Below are 22,135 nucleotides of genomic sequence, written 5' to 3' on the forward strand. Positions count from 1 at the left end.
TTTTTAAAAACTCCAGTCTCACCTGACCAGGCGGTAGTGCAGTGGATATAGCATCAGACTGTGACGCAGAGGACCCAGGTTCGAAACTCTGAGGTCACCGGCTTGAGCACGGGCTCATTTGGTTTGAGCACAGCTCACCAGCTTGAGCCCAAGGTTACTTGCTGACTTGAGTAAGGGGTCACTCACTCTGCTGGAGCCCTCCAGTCAAGACACATATGAGAAAGCAATCAATGAACAACTAAGGAGCCACAATGAAGAATTGATGCTTCTCATCTTTCTCTTCCTGTCTGTCCCTATCTGTTCATCTCTTCTCTGTCTCTGTCTCTGTCTCTCTCTCTCACACACACACACACTCCAGTCTCAAATCAAATCTTAAACTGCAGGGTTATTTTTGCCTCAGAAGTATGTGAACAAATTGAAATAACTTTAATAATCTCAGTTTGGGCCCTGGCTGGTTGGCTTAGTGGTAGACCATCAGCCAGAGTGTGGAAGTACTGGGTTTGATTCTTGGTCAGGGCACACAGGAGAAGTGACCATCTGCTTCTCCACCACTCTGCTTCCCCTTTCTCTCTCTATCTTTCTCTCTCTTCTCCTCCCATAGCCATGGCTGGAAAGGTTTCAAGCAAGTTGGCCCCAGGCACTGAGGATGCTCCATGGCCTTGCCTCAGGCACTAACATAACTTGGTTGCCCAAGCTAGGGAGCAGCAGCCCCAGATGGTCAGAGCATCGCCCTACGGGGGTTTGCCGAGTGGATCCCAGTTGGGGCGCATGTGGGAATCTTTCTGTCTGCTTCCCTGCCTCTCAGTTGAAAAAATAATAATAATAATATCAGTTTTTTAGAAAGACCATTGGAAATAACTTCCTGAAAATATAGAACTGCAGGTGGTTATGGTTTCTTAAAAGTGGAGTTGTGAAGAGAATCAATTATTGCCTAGCACCCAGAATGAGTCTGCTGGTGTGATCTTACTGAGAACTCTTTACTTTGCAGTTGAGGCTCAGAGATGTTAAATGAATGTACCCAAGTTCAAATAGTCACTCAAATGTTAGTCTCCCACTTCTTTATGCTAGTTTAATCAAGCTTTGCATCACCACTTCCCACTTCTTCTAAAATAATTTTGGCCTTTATGCTCCACTAGTCACAAATGTGATGATGGACACACACGGTACCTTTGGCTCAGTTCTTCATTCATGAAATGAGGGGTTAAGCTACATTCTTTCAAGTTATAACATCCTTTGATTCTAGAAATTTTGGAAGTATATCGCTCAACCCACCCATGTTATTTTTTGGCCTGCATCCATGGCTGAAAAACCCTTCAAAGAAAGTCACCTGACATGTTCTAGTCTTTCCCATTCATCCTTTCCAGTGATCCCTGGAGATCTAAGCCTGTAGGCTGCAAAAATGCACAAGGAAGAAATGACCTGGACAGAGTGACGGTCACAGTGTAGTTTAAAACCCAAATTAATTCTGGCACCACAGAATGTAGGCCACCCCATCTGGGAAATTACCACTGCTCTGTAAGAAATAAAACTAGGGGGAAAAGACATTACAAAAGTTGAAGATAGACTTATGGGGAATTTGAAGCTGGTTGGGAAGAGAAAGGAACAGGGAAATATTAGTCACTGATTAAGGTCTTGCAAAACCTTCTGAGGTTACTCAGATCTTTACACTCAGAACAAATCATTCAAAGAGTTGGAAACACTGGAACAGCAGTTCTAAAGTTTTACTTTATCTAAAAATTACCTAAACCGGGGACTTTTTAAAAATGCAGGCTCCTGGCACTCACGCACAAGGATTCTGAATCCAGTGTTATAAGCCCACCAACAGGCAGTGAGAGTCAGAATGTGGCCCAGGTGACTGTGAGACAGGAAGTTTCCTAACACTGCATCTGAGACTATGTCCACAGGACTCTTTTTTTTTTTTTTTTTCTGTATTTTTCTGAAGCCGGAAACAGGGAGAGACAGACAGACTCCCGCATGGAGCCCGACCGGGATCCACCCGGCACGCCCAACAGGGGGCGATGCTCTGCCCCTCCAGGGCATCGCTCTGTTGCGACCAGAGCCACTCTAGCGCCTGGGGCAGAGGCCGAGGAGCCATCCCCAGCGCCCGGGCCATCTTTGCTCCAGTGGAGCCTCGGCTGCGGGAGGGGAAGAGAGCGACAGAGAGGAAGGAGAAGGGGAGGGGTGGAGAAGCAGAAGGGCGCTTCTCCTGTGTGCCCTGGCTGGGAATCAAACCCGGGACTTCTGCACACCAGGCCGACGCTCTACCACTGAGCCAATCGGCCAGGGCTTGTCCACAGGACTCTTACTTGCAAGCAAAGGCGCTGACTCCTGAATTCAGAAGATAATGGAAAGATCACAGATTTCCAGGAAGAATATTGTATGTTGACAATAGTTGAAAAAATATTTTTTTAAATGTTTAAATGGAATTTTCCAGGAAGGCCAGAGAAATTGGGCTTGGAGGCTATGTATCCAGAAAGATCACCCCCAAATCACACAGCAGCACCGATCTGATGGGTTGGGGAGCCTGCAGCTTCCAACCAGCAACACCTGCTGCTGCCCTGGAAAACGTGGAGCAGCCTCCATTTCTTCTTGAAACTAGTTTCTATGTCAAAGTATGAGATGGAGGGATCTGACCGGCAGAGCCTCGGGGCCATGGCTGCAGCCTGGCTGCAAGGGTGGCCAAAAATGCAAATATGCATATAGAGTACTACATTTCCCAGGAGGCAGTGGGAGGTGCCAAGTGAGAAGAGGCAGGTTCAGGGCTGGGGAGGGGGGGCCCAAAAGCAACAGTAAGTATGCACAAAAATCCAACAGACTTCTCTGTAAGGAACCTCTAAATGTTATACAAAATGTTCAATTCAATATCTCTTAGACACCAGAATTTATTAGATTGCTATAGATGGAAACCCATCACTATTAATTCCCACACATAAAATTATTTATAATTCAGAAAATAGAGAGAAACCAACTTACCCTAAAATCTAATATAAAAAAAAAAGTTTATAGATTGGTTTATTATTTTTGACCATTAACTACTCCATGGCCATGGTCCTGTCTTAATTCTTTTATGTTTTAATCCTCAGTCCTAGCACTTTTCAGTTGTAATATGTTACGACTACCAAAGTAAACATAAATAGATTATGCTCTCTTGATCAGTAGTTGTTAAAGTATAGAAAAGGTCCCCAAGATCCTATTAAAGGGTGTGTGAGGTCAGGTCAATATTATTTTCATAATATTACTAAAACATTTGCTTTTTATTTTTACACCATCAGACTCTCACAATTGTATAGTGAAGATTTCTAGAGGTCCAAGTTCATACAGTGCTTATTTGAATATGTGTATAAATGTCTGTTTTAGTGTGTTTTTTTGTTTGTTTGGGGTTTTTTTTGTATTTTTCTGAAGCTAGAAACAGGGAGAGACCATCAGACAGACTCCCGCATCCGCCCGACCGGGATCCACCCGGCATGCCCATCAGGGGGCGACGCTCTGCCCATCTGGGGCATTGCTCTGTTGTGACTAGAGCCACTCTAGCGCCTGAGGCAGAGGCCATAGAGCCATCCTCAGCGCCCGGGCCAACTTTGCTCCAATGGAGCCTTGGCTGCAGGAGGAGAAGAGAGAGACAGAGAGGAAGGAGAGGGGGAGGGGGGGAGAAGCAGATGGGTGCTTCTCCTGTGAACCCTGGCCGGGAATCGAACCCAGGACTCCTGCACGCCAGGCTGACACTCTACCACTGAGCCAACCGGCCAGGGCTGGGATTGTCTTATACATGGGGCAATACAGTAATTTTTAGCTGATACAAAGCCACCCAGGTAAAGCCTACATTTTCCAGATGTTCTTGGACTTAGGTATGGCTACATGACCAAATTCTGGCCAATGGGGTGTGAATGGAAGTACTGTGATGAAAGTCTAGATTCTGCCCTTTCAAGGAAGGGACACACCTTCACTCTCCACCACTGCCCTTCTACTGGCTGGAAAGCTGCCACACAGGTGAGCCATCTTCAGTCACAAGGAGGAGCCATGGCAAAGCAAGAAGAGAAGCAGTGTGTTTTGCTTATAGGCAGACTATTGTGACAAATTTCTATCTTATCTAATACTTTGTTGTTTAGGCAGCTGGGCCTGTATTCTGACAAGTGCAATAAATTTAACCTAGAAAGAATTTTTCAGTGTCACCAGGAAGACTATTGCCAGTACTGATGATGAAATAAATACAAATCTTCCATTATCCCACCCACCTCAGCACTCTGCCGGTCCTGCCTCCCTCTACAGCTTTGGCCCAGGTACAGGGAGAAACAGAAATACCCTCATTTTCTCCTTTTCTCCCACAGCTTATCTAAATTCTGCCCAGCCTGTGAGAGCCCACTTATCCATTTAGAAGTCCACACTCCTTTAGAATAAGTACTGCATAAACCCTCAAACACATCAAATGTTATAAACTGCGGCCTCAAAGGCAACATTTAGTCATCATAAATGTTTGATTTGATTGTCACAGTATATTTAAAATTTTAAGTTATCAACATTTAAAAATTGGGAGATTGATACAAAAATTCAGACTTCACTTTTTTTTTTTTTTGAAGATTAGGCACAGTGACTATCTGCTTCTCTCCCCCACCCCCACCCTCTTCTCTTCCTCTTCCTCTCCTGCAGCCAGTGGCTTGATTGGTTCAAACGTGGCCTCAGGCACTGAGGATAGGACAACTGGTCCTAGCACATCAGCCTCAGGTGCTAACAATAGCTATGTACTCGATCCTCAGCCCCAGACAGGGTTGTCAGGTGGATCCCAGTCCGGGCACATGCAGGAATCTGTCTCACTATCTACCCTCATCCCACATAAAAAGAAAAGAGAAAGAGTGAAGAGAAGAGTGTGGGAAAAGAAATCAGGCAAGGAAAGTAAGGGGGCCGTACAGATCACCATATGGATTCTCGCTTACACTTGGAGTGAAATAGGGAACTACTTAGGGTGTTGGGCAAAGGCATGATGTAAATGGCTGTAAAGCCAGTGGCCAGGGCCACCATCACCACAGCCGCCTGGCCCATGCAGGTTCACATTGGATTCAGACAGTCGGTAAAGAAACAACGGAGCCAAAAACTGATGGGCCATCTTCTTTAATTCTAGCTTGCACCCGGCGGGCAAGTAAAAACACACACTGGGCTCCAAAACCCACTCATTCAGTGCTCTCAAAGCCACTGACTTATCCGAGTTTCCTAGAATCAAAGGTTTCTAGCTCACCAGACTTACTGACCTCTGTTCCCCATCTCCTTCCTTCTTCCTTCACAAACTCTGCACAAACTGGCTTCTCACTCAACACTCTGCCATCTTGGCTGCTTCTCCTGGCCTCCTCCACGTGGCCTTTCTCTGCTCTGCTCTCTAATGCTAATTTCAGGAACAGAGAGAGCAAGCTCCCGTTCTCCCCCCATTTTATAGTGTAGAAATCAAAACCTTTAATCCAATATACAAAATAGGGAAGTCTCTAATACAAAGTTACTTCTCTGGGGCATGATGGGATTGCACCACCCCACATCAAAAAGGGTGGGAAAGGCTTAGTCCTAAAACCAAGTCCCAGGCTACAAGGATCCTGCCTGCCCACGGGCCGCCCCCAACACACATTAATATCACCTGGGCGACTGGCTTGCATGTGGGCAGCGCCATCTTTAACAAAGTGAGCATAATATATTTTATCTGCCCAACAATGGCACTGTAATTTATAAAGGGACCTGTGAGTGTGTTGCTGAGAACAGTCTATGGGGCAAGGGAGAAAGCAGGATATCAGTGGGGAGAGGTGACAGCATGTTGGAGGGGGCGGGGGCGGGGTGGGAACGGTGGATCAAGCAAGCAGAATGTTTAGTCTCTGCGGAGGAAACTGAAGCCACTGTCATGTAAGTCCTACATTTCCAACAGGAGGGAAGGCAAACGGCTTAAAAAATTAAGTGCACAATGACAAGCAAATGGTACTTTGGGGAAGGAAGAGATCCATGGAATTTATTTATTTATCTATTTATTTATTTATTATTTATTTATTTTTTGTACCTTTTTGAAGTTGGAAATGGGGATGCAGTCAGACAGACTCCCGCATGCGCCCGACTGGAATCCACCTGGCATGCCCACCAGGGGGCGATGCTCTGCCCAACTGGGGTGTTGCTCTGTCGCAATCAGAGCCATTCTAGCGCCTGAGGCAGAGGACACAGAGCCATCCTCAGTGCCCTGGCCCATCTTTGCTCCAATGGAGCCTTGGCTGCAGGAGGGGAAGAGAGAGACAGAGAGGAAGGAGAGGGGGAGGGGTGGAGAAGCAGATGGGCGCTTCTCCTGTGTGCCCTGGCCGGGAATCAAACCCGGGACTCCCGCACGCCAGGCCGATGCTCTACCACTGAGCCAACCGGCCAGGGCCGAGAAACATAGAATTTAACAGCACAGGAGGGCTGGCAGGGCGCTGGCAGGCGGACTTTTCCAGCTCCTCACACTTCAGCTGCTACAGTGGGAAGACAAGGGAAGACCACTTCAATCAAGTACTAATGTTAAGAGAAACATTGCAATTTGGAGGATGAGAAATATACTGAAACAAGACCCCCATAGCATAGCAAAGACAGAAGGAAAATACTCAACTTCAGGCATGAATGAAATATAAATTCCCTTGCTAAGTGGAGGCCTGATGTGCTCTGGGGCACACAACACCCAGGCAGCCTTGAAAGTCAGCCTGGTGAGCCGTGGGTCCAGCTTGCTAGTCATCCTTACTGGACCCTCCCAGCTCACTGTCCTCGTTCCCACCAGGGCTCATCACGGCCCCACTTCACCACTCCTGAGTGCTTACAACTAACTGAAAACACTCATCAGCAATGCCTGATTTAATTTCGACCTGCTCCCTACTCTCCACCCCCAGTAGAGCCCACATTCCTGTGGTGTGATAACATCTGAACCACAGCCTGGTGACACATTTAACCTGTCCTATGGCCCCTTGAGAGTTACTTATGCTTCAGAGCTCCTGTCTTCCTGCCTTTATCTCTAGCCTCTTTTCCTCACTGTAGCCTTCAAAGACACACCACTTCCTCTTTAAATAACCTTCTAAAAAGGAGCAGGGGAGTGTCTGCTTCCTGCTACCCCTCACACACAAGGGCTTGGGGAACCAGGCACAAAGGAGATATCTAAATTGACTACTCACAATGAGCACACAGAGGAAAAACCTGTCCCAAGGGTTCAACTAACAAGTAGGTCCTGGAACCAACGAAGCAGTTCCCAACAGGGTCCAGCGGGCATGTGGCAAAAATCAGTGTTATCCATGTGTCCTGGGAGGGCCAGGAACCCTCTTCAAAGTGACATGTCACAGCTCTGGATTTATGAAAGCTTACTCTTCCTATGCCCTCACAGTTTTACAGCCCAATAGCAGAATCCTTTTGGTTTAGGGTCCCAATTTAATATCTCCGTGTCTCAATGTCCCCCATGGAAATGTGGGAACAGGTCCACAGTTCTGCCTCTTAAAACCAGCAGCAAATAACACCAGGAGTGAACAGAAAGAAAAATACCTGACCTGCCATAGTGTTTACTGTGTGACTTTTTTAGCCTTCATTCTCTTAACTCTTCATCTTTCTTTTTGTCTTTTTTGATACTTTTTTGGCGGCTAAGCTCAGAATCCTGGCCCACTTCCATACACAAAGCCACATTTCCTAAGTGCAGAGAAGACACTTCCAGGCAGTGAACCTGAGCCAAGCACACAGAGATGAGCAAGGGAGTCGGCACCTAACACGTGGTCTCCTCCCTGGCACGCCCTTCCACCTGACAGCTGTGGCAAACTGGATCAGCAGGCGAGAGAGGCCACACACCCCACGCCACCCTCTGCAACCTCCTTTCTGATTGGCCAGCCAGCAGCCGTTTTTATCCTAGTGGGTGAGAGTTCAGGTTTTCCAGGTGCAATGTACTTAGCTGGAAATAAATACAGGAAATTATGATAACTCAGACTGTGGGTTACAGTAGCCTAATCTGATTAGATAAAGGGAGGTAAAAGGTCAGTTCCCCCACCTTAAACGACCTAGGCAGGAAGAAGTATCTCCTGAGTCACACTCTGATAGATCGGAACCTGCTTTAGGAAAAAAAAAAAAAAAAAAAAAAAAAAATTAGCCCTGGCCGGTTGGCTCAGCAGTAGAGCGTCAGCCTGGCGTGCGGGGGACCGGGGTTCGATTCCCGGCCAGGGCACATAGGAGAAGCGCCCATTTGCTTCTCCACCCCCCCCCCTTCCTCTCTGTCTCTCTCTTCCCCTCCCACAGCCAAGGCTCCATTGGAGTAAAGATGGCCCGGGCGCTGGGGATGGCTCCTTGGCCTCTGCCCCAGGCGCTAGAGTGGCTCTGGTCGGGGCAGAGCGACGTCCCAGAGGGGCAGAGCATTGCCCCCTGGTGGGTAGAGCCTCGCCCCTGGTGGGCGTGCCAGGTGGATCCCGGTCGGGCGCATACGGGAGTCTGTCTGACTGTCTCTCCCCGTTTCCAGCTTCAGAAAAGTACAAAAAAAAATTATTCTTGCTGTTCATTTTGAAAGAGTTAAAAATTCAAAAAGCAAACCAACAATTACTTTGATTCCTTATACTCATCTGTAATAACTGCCAAATGGAAGATATGTACTAAAATATTGGTAAGAGAAATGTGAAACCTGATTAGAATACTAGAAATAGCTTTTATTGCATTTTTCCCCCTATATTTGCAAGTACTACAGGTGAATACCCACAAGGTGTCAAGTGCTTGTATCTTGTCCCTAGAGAAATAGTTCATGTTAAACACGCCATGACCCTGTGGTTTGGATGAGAGCAGTCAACAAGGATGAAGTTGATACAGGAAAGATTATTAAATAAATCAGCACTTCAGTGTTTTTAAGTTTTATGTTGTAAATTACTTTGAGGTAAATTGAGGAGACCCTGAGGGTAATCCAGTCACACTTTAAGTAATAAACTAATTACTTCTCATAACACAATACAATTTTCATCCTGCATGAGGATGAAGTGGGGACACCCTCAGCTCTAACAGCTCATGCCTAGGGGCCATCTGTACCTGGAGCTTCCCGCCTCCACCGCATAGGAGTTGGGAATGCTACGGCATCTTATTTAACCTTTCTGTGTGTTGTGTCTTAATCTATTAAATGGGGGGAATAACACCTTTCCAGAAGAACTCAACTGGAATATATATCTCAAATGGTTAGCCATGTGAATTCAACAGCAAAAATGGAGATTCTGGCCCTGGCCGGTTGGCTCAATGGTAGAGCGTCGGCCTGGCGTGCAGAAGTCCCGGGTTCGATTCCCGGCCAGGGCACACAGGAGAAGCGCCCATCTGCTTCTCCACCCCTCCCCCTCTCCTTCCTCTCTGTCTCTCTCTTCCCCTCCTGCAGCAAGGCTCCATTGGAGCAAAGATGGCCCGGGCGCTGGGGATGGCTCCTTGGCCTCTGCCCCAGGCGCTAGAGTAGCTCTGGTCTGACATAGTGATGCCCCGGATGGGCAGAGCATCGCCCCCTGGTGGGCAGAGTGTCGCCCCCTGGTGGGCGTGCCGGGTGGATCCTGGTCGGGCGCATGTGGGAGTCTGTCTGACTGTCTATCTCCGTTTCCAGCTTCAGAAAAATACAAAAAAAAAAAAAAAAGTGGAGATTCTGAATAACTAAAATTATATTAAAAATAGAATTTTGTGCTATAACAATTTTTAAAGGAAGTATTTCTAAGATACTATTACGTTCTTTGAGTAAAATATAAATAATATTTATCTCTTGCGTGATTCACATTCTATACCTGCTAACAGCAATGCTTCCCTGCATTTCTAATTTGTCTTTGTTTAGAAAATCGATTTAAAAGCAACTCTTGGACTTCCGGTCAAGATGGCAGAGTAGGTAAACGTGGTACTCACCTCCTCCCACAACTACTTCAAAATTACAACTACTCTACAGAACAACCATCCGTGAGAGCTGCCTGAAGTCCAGGTGAACAAAAACCCTATAACTGAGAATAGACAGCAGAAGCTGCATAGAGAGTGGGGGAGAAGGGGAGATGTGGAATAGGCTCGTCCCATACCCACCTGTGGCAGATAAAAATCAGGAGGAATAGCTCTGCTGCAGAGGACCCCCCGAGGAGCCAGGGGTCCCAGCCCCACACAAGGCCCTCAGCCCACAGTTCCAGAGCCAGGAAGAAAAGTTCTCATGACTTCTAGCTGTGAAAACCAGTGGAAATTGTGGTTGAGTGAGAAAAAGGGCTGCTGGAACCCCAAGTGTTCCTTTTAAAGGCTTTGAGCCCAGATTTTCTTGCTGTTGGACTCACTTGCTCTAAGCTTGAAAGCTGGGCTAGTAGCTTAAAAGGTAGCAGGGACATACGGGGAGCAACTGAATTGTATGACTTTAGAGCAAGGGTTGGAGGGGCCACTTTCTCCACACAGAAGTCATTGTATTTTTGCTGAGCCCTGCCCCAAAAGTGCAGGTGGGCCACCTATTTGAGTCTCCGTCAACCTGACTAACACTATTCTTCTGCCCCGGTGATTTTCTGAGACCCTGCCCCACTCAACTTGTGAGCCACTCAAGCTGCTTCCACAGAGTCTGTCAGAGGACTTTTTCAATAATCTCTCAAATGTCCACAAACCCTAAACAAGCAGCATCTGGTCTTGGCGTGCCCCATACCTCTTGCTAAACAGCTCCAAATCCAGAAATACTGGCAGTCAGCCTCAGTTTGTAGCTTAGCTTCTCCTGAGCACATCCAGGACCTGCACAAGTGACCACCATTTGTAGATCACTTTGTAGCTCATACCAGGTAGCCCTAGACAGGGTACAGAGAGCAGCTGATGTTGGCCTGCACCTCCCAAGAGGCCCCAAGCAAACACGCCTGGTAGCCAGCTTCAGACCATGCCCATGCACCACCCAAGCACTTCAACAAATGACACACTCAAAGGTCAGATTCAGCAAGCACCAGAGCCCTGCTAAAGCAAATCCTACTATGTAGTGTCAGCTTCCACACAACAGCTCCTCCACTATAGTTGTGGCCAGTCTTTACAATGAATCAGCCTGAAGGCCAGTCCCTCTAAGTCAGGGGTCCTCAAACTATGGCCCGCGGGCCGCATGCGGCCCCCTGAGGCCATTTATCCGGCCCCCCGCCACACTTCTGGAAGGGGCACCTCTTTCATTGGTGGTCAGTGAGAGGAGCACATTGACCATCTCATTAGCCAAAAGCAGGCCCATAGTTCCCATTGAAATACTGGTCAGTTTGTTGATTTAAATTTACTTGTTCTTTATTTTAAATATTGTATTTGTTCCCATTTTGTTTTTTTACTTTAAAATAAGATATGTGCAGTGTGCATAGGGATTTGTTCATAGTTTTTTTATAGTCCAGCCCTCCAATGGTCTGAGGGACAGTGAACTGGCCCCCTGTGTAAAAAGTTTGGGGACCCTTGCTCTAAGTCAAGGCTCAACTACAACAGGAAGACACATACAACCCACATAAAGAACATACCTGGAGCACCTAGCTCAGGTGACCAGAGAGACTGTGCCACTGGGCCCCACAGGGCACCTACTACATGAGGTCACTCTACCAAGACCAGAAGATATAACTGCTCTACTTAAACATAGAAACAAACACAGAGAGGTATCCAAAAATGGGGAGACAAAGATACATGTCCTAAATGAAAGTACAAAAGAAATCTCAATAACTACTAAATGAAATGGAGGCAAGCAATCTACCTGATACAAAGTTCAAAACAATGGTTACAAGAATGCTCAAGGAACTTATATACATATATTGCTCACATAAATTAGGAGATATTTCAAAATGAATACAAAGCATTAAAAAAAAGAGGCATTTGATTTTTTTTATTAAACAAGAACATCAGAAAAGCAAATGACAAGGAAAGTTGTTTGATTATGCAAATGAGATACAAACTCAATTACTGTGATTGAATCTAAAAAAAATAAACTAATATGCAAAACAGAAACAAACTCATAGATCCAGGGAACATTTTGATAGTTGCCAGATGGGAGGGGGTTTGAGGGAATGAGTGAAAAGGGGGAAAAATTAAAACGTGCAAATTGGTCATTTAAAAATAGTCATAAGCATGTAAAGTAAGGCATGGGGAATATAGTCAATAATACTGTAATAACTGTATGGTGTCAGATGGCTCCTAGATTAATCACTTCATGTTATATAAATGTCTAATAACTATATTGTAAAAAAAAGTTTCATTTGTAAAAAACTAAACAAAGCAAATTGATTTCTAGTGACAGAAAGCAAATCAGTATGTTTGGGGATAGAGGGGTGAGGCTGGGAGGGAGGTAGAGAAGTGAGGATAATTACAAAAGAACACTAGGAATCTTTGGGGGATGATGGATATATGTTCACTCTCTTAGCTGTGGTGATAGGTGCATATGTACATATATCAAAACTTATCTGGCCTGTCCAGGTGGTGGCCGAGTGTATAGTGTCGACCTGGGATGCTGAGCACCCAGGTTCAAAACCCTAAGGTTGCTGGCTTGAGCACGGGCTCATCCAGCTTGAGCGCAGGCTCGCCAACTTGAGGGTGGGGTTATCAACATGATACAAAGGTCACTGGCTTGAGCCCAAAGGTCGCTGGTTTGAAGCACAAGGTCACTGACTTGAACAAGGGGTCACTGGTTCAGCTGGAGCCCCCCAGTAACAGCACATATGAGAAAGCAACCAATGACCAACTAAGTTGCCGCAACTATTAGTTGATACTTATCTCTTCCTTCCTGTCCGTCTATCTCTGTCTCTCTGTCTCTGTCTCTGTCTCTCTCTCTCTCTCTCTCTCTCTCTTTCACTTAAAAAAACCAACAACAAACCTTATCAAATTGTATACTTTAAATATGCGCAGCTTATTGTATGTCAATTATACCTCAGTTAACATATTTAAAGTTCTCTACTGTAATTACCCCCACACAGCCAGGGACAGATGTGTGGCCCATGCTTGGCCACTGCAACCCTTTCTTCTGTAATGCACCAGGTGGAAGAAACAGCTGAAGGGTTTTTATTTTTTATCATATTGGCACTGACCACATTGTTCTGCTATTAGACAATGCTTATAGTTTCTTTTTCTTAACTCCTCCACCCTGAGCTACCTTCTTCTCTGCCTGTTTCCAAGCTGTTTCTACAATACAATCTTCTTGTAATTCTGTGGCTCATTATCCTCTCAATAAATTTAGTTTTGATGCTGTTAGACTAAATAAATAAATAAGTAAATAAATAAAATTTTACTAAACTTCGCCGACTTCAGTCTTTCCCCTCTTTTAGTCTGTTTTACATTACTGATAACATCCCTTAAATGTACTTGCAAAATTAAAGGGTAGATTGGACTGGGACCTAAAGAGATCTCCTAGCAGTAAAATGTATGCTGATTACAGTGTATGTGCTACATGATTTCTAATTCCACTGCTCAAAAGGCATTTTCCATATTTTCTTTCTTCTCCACCAAGAGCAAGCTGAGTTCTGGGTAGGTGAGGTATTATTTTAAGACTATGTATCACATTTACTGCAGCAAAACAACTATCATAATAATAACAGGTATACTACTAATACACAGTTTTCTTTCCCGGGCTAAGTGCAATGATGTATTAATCCACACGCTCTCAGCCCTCACAAGAGCCCTTACCAAAGAGGAGACAGCAGAGCCTAGAGATTAGACATGCAACCTCAGACCACCTAGGCCCCTGATGGCGAACCTTTTTATAAAAGCCACCCTCTTTTGCAGTGCTGGTCAACCTGATCCCTCCCGCCCACCAGTGTGAGTTCCAGCTTTCATGGTGCCCCCCTCCAGTGGAGCAACCATATGACGCTGCGATTGGCCCACCATGAAAGCTGGGCTTGGTTAGAGCCCCCTGGTCAAGACATATATGACAAGCAATCAATGAACAACTAAAAGTGCCACAACTACAACCTAATTCTTATCTCTCTCCCTTCCGGTCTGTCTGTCTCGCTAAAAAAAAAAAAAAAAAAAAAATAATAATAATAATAATAATAAAATAATAAAAGTTAATGGTGAACCCAGACGAAGGTCAAATCCTTGGACCTGGACAGGAATGATAGGATTTACTGTAGAAATAAAATTTCAAGCCTGACCAGGTGGTGGTGCAGTGGATAGAGCATCGGACTGGGATGCAGAGGACCCAGGTTCAAGATCCCGAGGTCACCAGCTTGAGTGCGGGCTCATCTGGGTTGAGCAAAAAGCTCACCAGCTTGGACTCAAGGTCACTGGCTCCAGCAAGGGGTTACTCAGTCTGCTGAAGGCCCGTGGTCAAGGCACATATGAGAAAGCAATCAATGAACAACTAAGGTGTCACAACGAAAAACTGATGATTGATGCTTCTCATCTTTCTCCATTCCTGTCTGTCTTTCCCTGTCTGTCCCTCTCTCTGACTCTCTCTGTCTCTGTAAAAAATAAAAAAAATATATATATAATTTCAATTCAGCATTACAAATACTTAGTTCATAATTGTCTCCCTACCAAAGAGATAAAAGGGCAGCCATTCCCTCTTCACTTGTTTCTTAGGCAGAATGTTTCCATGTCTGTGGACTGACCAACCACCCAGAACATGAAGTTAAGAAACTCAAATGCATAATTATTCTGACAAAACCAAGTTCAATTCAAAATATTTGTTTGCTTTTTATATAAATTCTAAGTTGTGCTATTCAGAAGGCATTTTCTATACTCATAAGTGTGCTCATTTAGAATGCTGTTGCATTTTTTAATGAGATAATTAATATGCATCATAAAACATTTGGGAAATAAATTTAGGTGTGAGGAAGAAATTCATATTTGTACACAATTATTTTGTCATCCTAAATCGAATGGAGCATGTTAATTTTGTTATCCAGCTGTTAAAATACTAAAATTTCCTGGAAATTACATATTATAAAGCTAAGCCACTAAATTCTAGTGTATGTACTTCCCTTTGTATTCCAATTTGCTTTTAAGAAAATAATATCCAGAAGATATCTAATTCAATGAAGCATAATGAGTCAGAAATAAATTTTCAAAATAACATCATTTTCTGGACTGCCAGTGGCCTGAAGCTCAGAGATGAGGTCAGTCCCTGGGCTTTACTAATCAACTTTATTTAATTTTCATAATTTTTCTAAGGACAGTGCTTCAACAAGATGAATTTAGTCCAGCACTGCTACTGAAAAGCAGAAGCTATCCTAGTGAGGAGCCACTGCGCCACTTCACCCGCAGATGTTGTAAGGTACCAAAAACTGCAAAATTAATATTAATATTTTAAGAGGCTTGAAGAACATTTTATTAATTTGGGTTCTAGTGTGCAGAGAAATTGTGAGAATAGTCTCTGTACTGTGATTGGCATAACCAGGGTGGCCCTTGGTATTGTATTGTAAATGCAAAGGGGAGGAAAACATGGATTCCCAGACATTCCACCACACCTGTGGGGAAAGGAGTGAATGGCTAGACAGGTGCAGGAAGAGAAAAGCCAAAATAAACCTTTTCTTATAGCAATGAGCCATTTGCGGGCATTTGTCCCCACGGAAACTACCTCTCCTATGTAAATGCGTGTAGTTAACACGTGTGACTCTGGACAGAGAGATGGCGGATAAACACTAGATAATATAGGAATGTCTTTTAAATATGTAAAGAGACATCTTTCTACCACTGTGTTGACTTGTAAATTTTGTTTTCTCCAAAATAATGTATGGCTTGCAAATTGAACATGGTCCTATCATGTTAAAGGACATATGACTATAACCAATAGTGATAAAGGGCACCTAATTGCAATTTTTGCTTCTGTACTTCCCACTTGCAAAACTATAAAAACTAAGTAGAACAAAGGGCCGGCGCGCTCTCCCTCAGATTTCTGTTGGAGTTGCCGCCACTTGGCCAAGCTAGACAATAAAGCTTTGGTGTGGAGTCAACGGACTTTGTTCGTGTCTTCAATGTTTCAGGTCCCTCCAGATTAGGCTTAACACCTAGAATACCTCTCATTTACTACTCCTCCACCATCCCCCGGCCGCAGCATCCTAATCAACATGCTCCAGTAGACAGCTGCATTCACACTTCCAGTCTTGCCCAGACAATCTCTTCAATGCAGTGCACAAAAGCAAAACAACCCATCCAGAACCTTCCCCAGCAGTTTACTTTTAATACTTAAATAACCTTTTCACTGCCAAAGTTGTTAGCAATGGCCGTCTGCTGTTCCTCTTCACTTACCACTTACTCCTTCCTTTTTTTCTTTTTTTAAATTTTATTTATTGATTTTTAGATAGAGGAGAGAAAGAAAGAAGAGGGAAGCATCAACTTGCAGCAGTTGCTTCCTGTATGTGCCTTGACCCAGTAGTCCCCAACCCCCGGGCCACGGACCGGTACTGGTCTGTGGGTCATTTGGTACCGGTCCACAGAGAAAGAATAAATAACTTACATTATTTCCATTTTATTTATATTTAAGTCTGAACGATGTTTTATTTTTAAAAAATGACCAGATTCCCTCTGTTACATCCATCTAAGACTCACTCTTGACGCTTGTCTTGTAAGTTCGACAATTATATTTAAAAATACCACAGTTTTTACGCCGGTCGCCTAATTTTATTTTGTGCATTTATCCGTCCCACCCTAAAGGCAGGTCCATGAAAATATTTTCTGACACTAAACCGGTCTGTGGCCCAGAAAAGGTTGGGGACCACTGCCCTGACCCAACAAACCCCGAGGCCTCAAACCTGCAACCTCAGCATTCCAGGTCGGTTAATTGAAAATATGCAAATATACTTATCCCCACTAATTTTAACATCTGAAGATGATTCTTTCTTGAAACAATTATTACTGTGGTGTTTGAAAACAGCGAATTTTCTATTTCCATCCTTCTTTCTACATTGACTAGTTTATTTGAAGTTTTTGTTGGGAGGTTGTTTAATTTCTGTACAAAATTTTAAAATTTGCTGGCCCTGTGGAGGTGTGGTGGATAGAACATTGACCTGGGACGCCAAGGTTGCTGGTTCAAATCCCCAGGCTTGTCTGGTCAAGGCACATACAAGCAGCAACTACTATGAGTTGATGCTTCCCCTTCTTTCCCCCTCCCTTTCTCTCTCTAAAATCAATAAATAAAATCTTTAAAAACTTTTAAAAAGATTTTTAGGCTATCTGACCTGTGGTAGCACAGTGGATAAAGCATCGACCTGGCCTGTTGAAGTCACTGGTTCGAAGCCCTGGGCTTGCCTGGTCAAAGCATACATGGGAGTTGATGCTTCCTGTTCCTCTCCCCCCCCCCTTCACTCTCTCTCTCTCTCTCTATGCCTCCCTCCTCTCTAAAATGAATAAACTTTTCAAAATCCAAAAAATAAATAAATTTAAATATTTGGTTGTCAAATGAATCTGTCTTTTATGGTATCTGGGTTTTTATCCTTCTTTAAAAGATCTTCAATCTCACTGATGATTAAAAAAAATACCACCAATCTTTTCTTCTGATAATGTTATGGTTAGATATTTTTAAATAAATATCTTTGATCACGTGGAACCTATTTGTATGTAAGGAGTAACACAAGGATAGTTTCTTTTACCACCAGGCAAAATGGCCCTGAATCTTCTCAATTATTCTTAGCTTCTTATTTAATTCTCTCTCTCTCTCTTTCTCTTTTTTTCTTCAAATGAGAGGAGGGAAGATAGTGAGGCAGACTTCTGCATGTACCAGCAACCCCTGTCTGGGGCTGATGCTTGAATCTACCTAGCTATTTTTAGTGCCTGAAGCCAATGCTTCAATCAACTGAGCTATCCTCAGTGCCTCGGGCCAACACTCGAACCAATCAAACCACTGGCTGTGGGAGAGGAAGAGTGAGAGAAGTGGAAGACAGAGGCGGAGAGAAGCAAATAGTCACTTCTCTTGTGCCCTCACTGGGTTTACACCAAGCCAATACTCTATCCACTGAGCCAACGAACCAGGGCCCTATTTATTTATTTATTTATTTATTTATTCATTTATTTTTACAGGGATAGAGAGAGGGATAGATAGGGACAGACAGTCAGGAACAGAGAGAGATGAGAAGCATCAATCATCAGTTTTTCATTGTGACACCTTAGTTGTTAATTGATTGCCTTCTCATATGTGCCTTGACCGCGGGTCTTCAGCAGACCGAGTAACCCCTTGCTCAAGCCAGCGACCTCGGGTCCAAGCTGGTGAGCTGTTTGCTCATGCCAGATGAGCCCGTGCTAAAGCTGGAGACCTCGAGGTCTCGAACCTGGGTCCTTTCACATCCCAGTCCGACGCTCTATCCACTGCACTATCACCTGGTCAGGCAACCAGGGCCCTATTTAATTCTCAATTCTGCCCATTTAGGTAATCTGCCCCAACTAGGTACTTAGTACATATTTATTAAATTGAAATAATCTCTTTCCATTATGTCCCTATAAAGTTGAAAAAACAGTCAGTGATGGGTAAAGTTACAGAAAGAAGAGGAATTGGCAACCAGAGAGGAGGCAAGTATGCAACCAGGGACGAACTAAGAGTGGTAAAAAGAATGAAGAATAAATAGTTATTGGGGAGAGTGTGAGGTAAAAACAACATAGTACTTGGAAGTTAAATGAGCATACTGGGATACAGGAGCAAAAGTCAACAGAAGATGTTGTAAATGCTGTCATCTAAAGTAATTGAAGATAATAATGCTTCTGACTTCAAGAGGGAAAACTTCTCATCCATTTCAAAGAATGGTACCAACATTGAGCCAATTACACAAAACATTAGCCAGACCGGAAGTACCCACCCTGCGTCTGCTCCCTCCCTCAACTCCATGTCCAATCTACTTCTGATACCTGTGGATTCACCCTAAAATCTCTCTCAAATCTGCATTTGCTCACCATCTTTCCTTGCTGCAAGTGGCCCTGTGTTGTTTCTCTCTGCCACCCTTTTCTCTGTCTGCTTTGCTAGAATAGCCTTCTAATTGGTCTGTTTTCCAGCATGCTCCCCTTTGATTATTCTACATATAACAGGTATGTCATTTAGCTATTGTCTTTGCTTCCTTAAAAAGTCTTTAATAGCTTTCTATCACCGTTAATACTACATATCCTTAACAGGTCCTGCAAAGCTGGGTCTGACCCAGCTGCCAACTCACCAGCCTGCTTTTGTCCCCCCGCCTGCAGTTCTGAGATGCACCATTCGAGGTCCATACTAATGGCCCTAACCTTCTTTTCACACTTGTACTTTCCTCTGCATCTTTCCAGCATTCGCTTAAGCATCTTTTCCCCAGGCAAGAATTTATTTTTTTTAATTTATTGATTGATTTGAGAGAGAAAAACATCAATCTGTCTCTGTATGTGCCCTGACCGAGAATAGAACCCACAACCCTTGCATATCAGAATGATGTTCTAACCAACCAAGCTATCCGGCCAGGGCACGGCAGATATTTTTAACCACCTTTATTTAGATTTGGTTACAATCTGAATTATATATTCATGCAGAAACATCAGACACAATCACTGAAAGATTTTCTACTACACAACTGTCCAATGCTCTTTTAAAAAGTGTCAAAATGATGAAAGACAGAAAAGCTGAGGAACTGTTTCAGATTAAAAGAGACAAAGGATACATGACAACTAAATGCATGTGTGATCCTGGATGGGATCTTAGACCAAAAGAAAGACTTTAATGAAATATGAATAGGAGCTGTAGATTAGACAATACTGTAACAATATTAATTTCTCGATTTTGATAACCACTGTGATTATGTAAGGTGTTAATATTTGGGGGAAATGGGTAAAGGATATACAGAAATTCTGTATACTATTTTTGCAATATTTTGAAGTCTGAAATTATTTTAAAACAATAAAATTTTTAAATGTTCAATTAGTACCTTAAAATCTCTTCAATCAGTAAAAGGACAACAAAAGGAAAAACTTTTACAACACTTGAAATAGCTAATCTATTATTTCTGAATTATACAAAGCATTTTGCAGAGCAGTAAGAAAAAGGTAAAGAGGTGAATAAAAAATGGGAAATGGAATGAACAACTGGTAAGATAGCTAAGTAACGTGAGAAAATGTTTAATTTCACTAGTAATTAAGAAATGACAAATTTGAAGAAGATTCTTTCATTTACTTGATTGATAAAATTTACATTAATCATACTCAATATTGATGAGAACCGGAAGAAAAATAGGGAATTTTTTAAATACGTATTTAAAAAATATACCATGTTAACCAAGCAATTCCAATTCTAAGATTTCACCCTAGACTATCTTGCCCAAATAATTCTTTCTCGCCCTCCTCCCTCACCCCCCATTGCAGCACAGTTTAAAAATACTAACATTTTGAAAATGAAATTAAATAGCCATCAAAAGAGGACTATTTAAAATAAAAAACTTCTGTAGTGAAGCCATAAAACTTACATCTATATGCACTAAACCAAGAAGTTGTTCAAGTGATAGCATTAAGTGGGGGGAAAAAAGCAAGTTGTAGAATAATATATAAAGTAGGACTCCATCCTTGTAATACTATAATACATATGTAGTTAATACACATTGGCATTTGTAAGAAAATAATCTGAACAAGACATACTGAATTTTTCTCAGCTATTCTCTTAAAAATGGAATCATGAAGGATTTCACATTCAATTCATTTATTTCTGTACAATTTGTTATAAGTGTGCGTCACTTCATAATCAAACAAATTACATTTTTTAAAGCCTGTAAGTTTTGAGGAGGCAGCTCCAGATGTGAATTCTAGCTCTGCCCACATCTGTGTTTCCAGTTGTGTGAATTTTGATAAAATACTGAGTCTGTTTCTCCAGTCTAAAGTGAGAATAACTGATGTCCTCTTTGCTTTGCAATACTATTAAGGTAGTTGTAGTTGTAGATAACTTATTCAAGGGTTTTCTAATCCAGAGGGGCTGGTCTGGCCAGATGGCCGAGCTGGGTGGCCTTTGTGTCTACACACCATACATGCAGTTACAGGAAGTAGAAATGTAATGGCTACAACCTGGAACACAAGAGCTACAGAACCCTGCTTCACAAACCCTTCAAGGTTAGTTCTACCAATTTTAAGGCTCCAGCTGCCCACTCTTGTTCCCCCCAGCCTTTATGTTGACAGCCCAGTTGGCTTTGCCCACCTGTTTCTTTAACCACTGATCTGGACCAGTGCCATAAGTCCTTAACTCAGGTGTACCGCTTGTTTACATCGGGTTAGTCCTCTGCTCAGAAAGGCACAGTGCTAATAGAGTGCCTACAAGAAGAGGTCTAAATACCCTCACCAGCCCTTCAGAACATACGTCTGTTCCTGTATGTGCCCTGACTGGGGACCGAACCTGCACCCTCCACGGTTTGGGACGATGCTCTAACCAACCGAGCCATGCAGCCAGGCCACTTCCTTTTATAGAAACTCCAAGGCAGCTTTGAGGTGTATGTTATTCATGAAAGTGTCTATGGAAACCAGGAGGAAAAAATGCAGAAAACGTAAAAACAGAAGCACAAATCTGAATATAAAATTAGATTTACCTCTTAAGTAGGTTTTTCTCAATGTGTTTTAACTACCTGCATCAAAATCTCTCAAGAAGGTTGTTAAAATGAAGGTTCTCAGGCCTCACCCATATTTACTGACTAATCACCTAGGGCAGCAGGATAGAAGACATCTTAGACTAGTCTGAGAAGCACTGCCCTAGTCACATTTCTAAGTTTTTCAGTAACATACTTGCCCCCCAAAAATAACCTTTATGTTATACCAATGTGATGTTCATTACATTTATTTCAAAACATACATTTTAATTTCTCGAATTATTTATTAATTGGGAAAATCAAATTCCACACCAACTAATGATCCCAACTGATTTTCATCTTTTTTTTTTTAAAGGTGATTTATTTATTTTTTTTGTTTTTTTTTTGTATTCCTCTGAAGCTGGAAACGGGAAGAGACAGCCAGACAGACTCCCGCATGCGACCGACCAGGATCCACCTGGCACGCCCACCAGGGGGCGATGCTCTGCCCCTCTGGGGTGTCGCTTCCCGGGGCAGAGGCCAAGGAGCCATCCCCAGCGCCCGGGCCATCCCCGCTCCAATGAAGCCTCGGCTGCGGGAGGGGAAGAGAGAGACAGAGAGGAAGGGGGGGGGGTGGAGAAGCAAATGGGCGCCTCTCCTATGCGCCCTGGCCGGGAACCGGGAACCGTACCCGGGTCCCCCGCACGCCAGGCCGACGCCCCACCGCTGAGCCAACTGGC

General features: G+C 43.6%; 1 protein-coding gene across 3 annotated transcripts in view; it reads right to left on the reverse strand.

Moving 5' to 3' along the window:
- Nucleotides 1-22,135, reverse strand: part of STAMBPL1 (STAM binding protein like 1) — a 56,135-nt gene that overhangs the window by 25,345 nt on the left and 8,655 nt on the right. The gene's annotated exons all lie outside the window — the stretch shown is intronic.

Source organism: Saccopteryx bilineata, chromosome 9, assembly GCF_036850765.1.
Source record: "Saccopteryx bilineata isolate mSacBil1 chromosome 9, mSacBil1_pri_phased_curated, whole genome shotgun sequence".
NCBI lineage: Eukaryota > Metazoa > Chordata > Mammalia > Chiroptera > Emballonuridae > Saccopteryx > Saccopteryx bilineata.